The following is a 7,933-nucleotide window of genomic DNA, read 5'->3' as shown; positions in this document are numbered from 1 at the left end:
AGAAGAGGTTGTAGCGGTGGCGGATTGCAAGAAAAGGGCATTAAGCCCGCTGCCGGCGAATAGAGGACCAACCGATCGGGTGGTGAGGGCAGCTTCGTTTGCCATCGAATGCATGGAGGGATCGTTGGGAGAAGCCGAGGCCCCCGCATTATCCATAGTCGATGGTTGGAAGGAACCTGCCGTTGTAGAAGACATGGGAAGGTAGCCTAATGTATTGGCTTAACCAAAAAAGTGAAAGATAATACCCTGTGCAACGAACAATCGAGGTTCTACAGAGCTGCCGAAAAGTCGGGGTGCTTCAGAGATGCTGCAGCTCTGCCGGCTAGAGAGGGTGGCAGCTTGCTTGACCTGGTGGAATGGCTATGGCTGTCGTAGCTGTGAGCGAGGTGGGTACTGTGGCTGCTCAGAGAATATGCAGCAAGCGCCTCGCCAAGCCTCTGAATGCTACCTGGTCGCAGTATTGCAGGGCCGCCGTGTGGGCAGTTCATTGCGTGTGAAGGCCTTTGAGTCGCTAGCGGCCAACTGATAGCATCACGGTACTTCGCCTTTCGGTGATTCGCAACTCCGTATGATTTGCTACTACAGCGGTTACGCGCTGAAATTTGAAGCAGTTGGTGGCCGTAGGGCCCTGATGGTTCCAGATGCTCGAGCCAAGTGGACGTAGCAGGTGAGTGCCACCAACAGCAACTTCTTGGAGTGTGTAGGCAGGCTTTAGATGCCTTCCACAGGGGGACTTCACAAGGGCGCACCGCCTGTAGAAACAACTAGGAGTGGCACGCCATGGGCTGGGAGGTGTGCCTAGGAGATGCACCTGCGGGCTGGGGGGTGCTCAGCACAGGTGTGGTAAGCTCTCAGTAAGACCCAAGTGGTTATGGAGGCTAGGTGCAGCAAGAATGCAGAAGCCAGTGACGTTGCAGCAAGCTCGTAGTAGTTGTGTGTGCGCAGCCTATTGAGAGGGCCGTGCGCTGTAAGATATGCAGAGATGCAGTGGGTGCTGTGTAAAGGAAGGGAGAAACGTCGAAGGCTCGGAGCTCGTAGGGGAAAAGGGGAGCATAGGTGCTTCGCGCTGTGAGGAGGAGCTGGGGCAAAGGCGACAAGTACAAAAACGTTCCCGCGTACTGCCGTTTGCCTTGGAAAGAGAGAGGCCCCTAAAGTAAATGAAAGTTAATTTCGAAGTAAGGGCGGGCTCCCATGCGTACCGGCGGGGTCTCTTGGTGGCAGAGGTCTTCAAGGCTGCTCACAATCCTTTGCACAAGGTAAAGAAAGTGACAAATGCGATGATGAGGTCCGAATTTGGGTAGCCAGAAGGCAGAAGGGCTTATTATATGGTGAGGAATTGTGGCAAACTCCACAGTACTCACTTATTTTGGTATTTGGATAGGGTTTGTTTGTTGGCAAAAACCGCCTATATGTCCAAAGAGGCGTTTGACCTAATTAATCATGCAGAATGAGGGCAGAAGGTGGATTGGGCATCCTTCATTTTTGACAGATTGCAGCTTTCAAAGCCAAGGGATAAAAGGATCTCACCCTCTGTTACCAAGGTAGCTCCTTACTTGCAGGCAATTTTCTCCTATGTGCTGCAGGTACCTCTCACACCCACACCACCAAGCTTTGTTAAAAGTCAAGAACTGTAGAGCTTGGGTGATGCAAAGCGTCGGAAGTTAGATTGGGATATGCCTAGTAAGGACAAGCTTAAATCTGCATTGGGCCAAGGAAGTAAGTCAGCAGCAGCTGGCACAGATGAAAAGGTACAGTCATCAGGGAAGGTCACGCTTTTCCCTTCTATGTGACAGGATTGCCAAAAATCAACACCAAGAGCCATACCATAACTCTGTTTCTGCAGAAGGTTTGCGAGGGTTCAGGGGAGCATACCCCTATGACACGGGCCATTAAAACAACCCCTTTTTCTAAACCTGCAAGTGTTAAGTTGGATGGGGTGTTCTCAGTTCAAGATGCTGTTCAGAGTTTGTCAAACTTGAATCTGTTTATCTGCAATCAGGAGGCTATGATCCTCACCCTTGAGATACAAAAGGCTGAGGGGGAACGCATTGATAGCTTGGAGTGTGAAGTCGGTCAGCTGCTGCAGAGTCGGGTGGATGAAGTATTGAAGGAGAAGACATTATTATAGGAGGAGTTAGCTCGGGTCAATGCGGATATGCGTAATCGGATTTCTAAGATGGCAGGAACTGCACAAGCATTTCAGATATGGGTAGATGGGCTTAAGGAGGCCACAGAGAAGCAGTTTCATGAAGTGGAGGATAAGAATGCACATCTTATTTCAGATAACAATTTTTTGATGAATAGGCTAACTCCATTGGTGGATCTGGAGAGGGCCACTTTGGATGGACAGGGTGTCATAGGTGTGTTGGTCTCTGATGCAGATATGGATGTTTTGAAGAAAGAGGTGTTTGATCACACCAAGGAATTGTGGCACCAAGCAGCAGGGCTTTTTCAAGAACACGTGGTGAAGCCGATTGATAAGTACAAGTCGTGGTTTGAAGCTGCTGGAGAGCATAAGGCCCACGAGGAGAATGTCGAGCTGCGTGTGCGGAATGCTAAATTGGAAATGCAATTGGAATCAATCCGCAAGCAGCTGATGGAGCAGTAGACTAGTATTCAAATGGGAGCACAAGCTGCAAATGTGCATGAACTACATGAGAGTAGCATGGAGACAGTTGCAGAAGGTTCAGGTCTTGTGGTTGATGTGGATGTAGAACCGCTGGCAGTACAGTCACCTGTGGGAGAGGATGCAATTGTTGAAGTGAATCAGAAGCAGGGACTGAATGCAGCAAATCAAAGTGGTTAAACATGGATCAAGGGATCATGGGTCCGAGGTCAGCCTATGGCTCAAGCCAGCGGGCTATGCCAAGTGTTAAGGCTACACCTCAGTGGAGTAGGATTTTGACTTTAAAAGTGACTATGTAATGAACCTTAATATGGGGTGTGTCTTTTGGGATCTTAAGTGTAGGGATGTTTATTTAGGTCAAGGGGTGTTCGGCAATAGACAATTCACGTTACGATGATGAAGAGGATGTAATGGCAGATTCCTATAGTATTAAGGAAGTGTAGAATGTTTTGTCAACACTGTTGTCTTTTTTCTCTTTTTGTATTCTCATCAGTGAAGTATTCTAAATGCATAATGGAAGCAGCGAGTCTTTCCAGAGTATGTCTGCGAGTCTGTACTGAAGTTTGTAGCGATGGCGGAATTCTGTGAATGTTCAGAGTGTTTGTCAGACTGTTTGTCAGAGTTGAATGATGTTTAAATGGGAGAGTTAAGGGCAATTATAAAACTTGTCTCTGACACAAGGCAATACCACCATCACACTGCTTAATGATGAAACATCCCCAAGTCTTTCATCTTGAAAGTAGCATTCAACTCAACCTTAAATTTAGCAATATGTCTCTCATTTGGTCCAGTGATCAGCAAATCATCCACATAGAGAACCACAATGAGAAGTACATCACCCTCACGCTTTACATACAATGTGTTTTTTGTTGGACTATTGCGAAAGCCTTAATTCACCAATTGAGTGTCAGCCTTATCATACCAAGCATGAGGAGATTGCTTCAACCCATACAAATCCTTCTTACATTGGTACACTTTATCCTCTTGTCCTTTCTTGACAAAACCGCAAGGCTGCGTTAGATAAACTTCCTCAAATATGTCACTTTGTTTGACTGATGTACATCCCAACCAAAATGAGGTTCCAATGCATATAGAAAACACACAGTTTTCATACAAGAAGTGGGAGCAAGTCTCTTCATAATTTATGCCTTTTTATTGTGCATAACCCTTTTGAACCAAGTCGAGCCTTATAGCGATCAATCTCATGATCCGGCTTGCGTTTCAACTTGTAAACCCACTTCGTATCAATGGCCTTTTTACCAAGAGGCAAATCACATAAAGTCCATGTGTCATTTTGTATAAGTGCATCATATTTTGATTGCATGGCAGCCATCCAAATTTTTGAATTATGTGCTTCATCAAAAGATAGAGGTTCCTCAACGTTACATAAACTAGACACAGCCAAAGCATAACAATCTGATGCATAAGATGCATGGCAAGAACCTGAACGAGTATGACTAGACAAAGGTGCATCCAATTTACTGTCACGCAAAGTATGCACTCGCCATTTTGACATACCTCTAGCATGCTCATTCTCAGCCCTTTCGTCATCAAGTACATCATGTACATCTACATCAATAATAGGCTGATCTTTAACATTATCAAAAAATCCCATAGATTGTACATTTGCATCATTGGAATTTACATTCTAACTTTTCTCCATTGAAGAGAGGCAACAAAGTGTCATAAATGTCATGTGAGCTTACATTATTGTCTCTAGTACATGACAGCAAGGGATCAACAGAATCTTTCACAAAGACAACATCCCCTGAAACCAAGATACGCTTTGTTTACGGATGATACAACCTGTAACCTTTTCTTTTATCACTATAATTGAAAGAAATACATTTGGAAGCCTTATCATCCAATTTTCTTCGCTGCGTTTGTGGCACCAGAGCATATGCCACACAGCCAAAATTATGCATGTGCTCAATAGAAGGCTTTCTATCATGCCATGCTTCATATGGAGTCATAGACTGCAAAGCTTTTGTAGGACACCAATTAAGTACATAAGTGGCACATGTGCTGGCCTCAAGCCAAAATGAATGTGGTAAAGCTTGACTTTTGACCATACATCGTGCCATTTCCATAAGAGACCGGTTTTTCCTCTCAGCAACATCATTTTATTGAGGTTTATACGGCATTATACATTGGTGTTTTATCCCACGAGTCACCAAAATTACATTAAATTCATGAGACATATACTTCCCCCCTTGATCAAAGCAGAGGGTGCCCCTAGTACATTTTCAGACATTTTCAGCCATAGCTGTAACATTTAATATACTAGTAACTTGTGTGTAGCGGAAATCGATAACATAGTGAGCATTTCATTAAGAACAAGATCCTAATGAGCATAGAGAGAGTACTTAATTTGAGAAACCAACCTAGCAATTTACACCTAGCTAATTTTGCATTGACAATACTTGAAAAGAGAGAGAAATAAAACAATTGACAACAGTTGAGGACCGATTTACATGGAGCCGGTCCCCCCTCCATAAAGGCTTTGTATTATAGCTTCTCCCATCAAAGGAGACTTTTGTACAATATAATTCTTGTGTTCCTTGACAAAAATCGTTGGTGCAATGAAGATGGAAGCTTCATGCACCAAATTATGCTTCAAAAACACACCTAGTGTCCCCAGCCCAGTCCCAAACCTCACACACCTTCAAAAATGGTGAGAGCTAGCAGGGAATGAGGATAGATTGAGAGAAAGAAGATGTACTTTACGAGAAAGAAGTATTCTCCTCACGTAATCACTCTAATAGCATAGCTTAGCTTAGTACTTAACATGGTAGAGGAGATGAGCATGCCAATGAAGCTTGGCTCTTGGTTGGATTTGCATTCCATAGCCAAGAGTTGTTGGTGTAGGCCTCTACTTCTCAATTCTTGGAAAAGGAGATGGAGTTCTTCTTGCACACATGAGTTGTGTGTATGTGTAGCAATCAGTTAGAGTAAAATGCAGCCTTCTCTCTCATCTTGGTCGAACCCTCTTGCTATTTGCTCATGCTGGCATCCCATTGGCTCTTGTAAAGCTTAGCCAATCACAAATTAGAAGCATAATTGATAGCCTTTTGACAAGTGTCCCCCTTTCCCCTTTTGTGAGAGCTTTAGGTAATTAAATAATTCAACTAAACTCTCATTGGACCTCTTACTCTTCTGGCCAGTAGGAATGAGGCAAGCCATTGGGCTGTTGAATGCTCATTCGACCCCTTGGTAGACTATCCAGTAATCTTCTAGGGAGCTTAATTTCTATTAATTCTTTTATCAAGCATTTTTAAATTGATTAGACTAATTTTACTCTAGCCTAATTTTCATTGGTCCACCTCTATGGCCATCCAATAGGATTTGAGGGGAGGTTGGGGGCAACTGGCCTAGGAACCTGACATGTTTCTAGTATTCCCTTTGTGTAAAGGGGGAGCCTTGGAGTGTGTGTGTGTGTGTGTGTGTGTGTGTGTGTGTGTGTGTGTGTGTGTGTGTGTGTGTTTCTCTCTCATCCTCTACTAAAAGGGCTCGTCTCCTCCTTCCTAGGGATGTAGGAAGACTTTTTAGTCTTCCCATGACCATCCAAATTTCCCCTTGCTTTGGCCATTGGATTAATGAGTTAATTTTTGGAACCTTAGCCTATGGAAGCCTTAATGGAGCTAAGCCTTAGGTCTTTTAATCCCCATTGAAGCACATTGCTCTTTTGTTGATTGTCCCCCTTTGGATCCCTATTTCCCTCCTTTGGATCCCTGACAGAGACCGGTCTAGCAACCTTACCAATATTCTAGCTTTTACTCCCCTGGTACTTCCCCATATTAAATGATCAATTTAACATGAGAAAATCATTTGGGAGCATTAGATATTAGTTTGTATGACATTATCTCTCTCTTTAAATCATAGTCGTCATCGACTAATAGGTAGAGAAGATAAAGCCTAGTCATTAGTCCATTTGCTAGCGGGTAGAGGATCCTTGTTTTATCCTACGACACCATTCCAGAATGGATGACTAGTCCATTTGGTGCTTGAGAGCCTTAGCTGCTGCAAGCATGTCTGCACATTAGTCCGTATCAATCTTCCATAGTAGAGTGACAAGCGCTACTTGGTGTTCGGGAGACTTCGTTTCCACAAACATGATCCTAAGCATGCATACTCCTTAACATGTGGGCACAATAAAGAAAAAGAGAGTCTTATAAGACAAAAAATTTGTTCATTTATACATATTTACATTTGCTTACTGTAGGGAGTCATTGTAAGCATTGACAAGGTTTAGGTTATCCTTTTATTGTATGCCTTGCATCCATCTAGCATCTTCAAAAGGATAATTTTTAAACTTGATAAGATATCGTCGGATAGTCTTACCGCCGTAATACCTTGTCTTCGTGTCAGAGAATGGACTCGGACTGCAGCACCTCTTCTTGGTCCTCGATCTTTGGTGGGTCTTCAACGATTGCTTCTTGAGGTGGCTCTCATTTGTAAGGCTTTAATAGGCTCACGTGGAAAACATTGTGCATGAGCCAATGGTTGGACAACTTGAGTTGATAGGTCATCTCATCGATTGGCCTAAGAATCTGAAAGGGACCATAGTACCTTTTTGTTAACTTTGCAATACTTTGGTGTCCTGTAGGATTGTTGCCTGTTGTGTGCCTTAATCGAGCCTTTGGAAACATGAGCAAGACCCAATCATTTTGTATAAAGGCTAGGGCTCTTCTGTGCTTATCAGTAGTAGCCTTTGCCTTTGCTGATAGATGGATATAGCATCCTTAATCTTTTGGAAAGATTCTTGCAGGTCTCGGCTATATTCATCTACAGAGCAGCAGCAAAGATCTTCCCATGTACCTTGAGTAGCAAGGGACTTTTTTATCTTCCCTCTATCACCTCAAAAGGTGCTTTTATCGTGGAAGTATGTACAATGTTATTGTAAGCATACTCCACTAAGGGTAAGTACTTTCCCATTGGGACTTTTGATCTACTTCTATGACATAAGCTTTTAGTAGATCAAGAATTGTTAGGTTAGCTATTTCACTCTGGCCATCTGTTTGGATATGATTGGCCGAAGAGAAGTTTAGCCTTGTACCTAAATTCTCAAAGAGATCCTTCCAAAAATTACTGGTCATTCTAGGATCTCTATCTGACACTATGGACATTGGCAAGCTGTGGTACTTGATGAAGGGGATCGGGGAGCACCACAGACGGAGAGTGAGAGAGAGAGAAGGAGACACACACGATGTGGGTGGGGAGACTCAAAGAGTGAGCAACCCCCTATACAGTTATGCTATGTATAAGGTATACAAGTCAGTGGGCGCCCAGACTCTGGGCGTCCGGGCA

The 7,933-nt window shown here is 43.8% G+C and overlaps 1 pseudogene; it reads left to right on the top strand.

The window, feature by feature from the left end:
* Positions 1 to 780: 780 nt before the first annotated feature.
* LOC147452808 (uncharacterized) lies at positions 781 to 2,608 on the top strand (annotated as a pseudogene).
* The last annotated feature ends 5,325 nt before the right edge of the window (positions 2,609 to 7,933 follow it).

Source organism: Adiantum capillus-veneris, chromosome 8 (assembly GCF_014529385.1).
Source record: "Adiantum capillus-veneris isolate H3 chromosome 8, ASM1452938v2, whole genome shotgun sequence".
Lineage (NCBI taxonomy): Eukaryota > Viridiplantae > Streptophyta > Polypodiopsida > Polypodiales > Pteridaceae > Adiantum > Adiantum capillus-veneris.
This window is presented reverse-complemented; position numbering and strand designations above follow the sequence as displayed.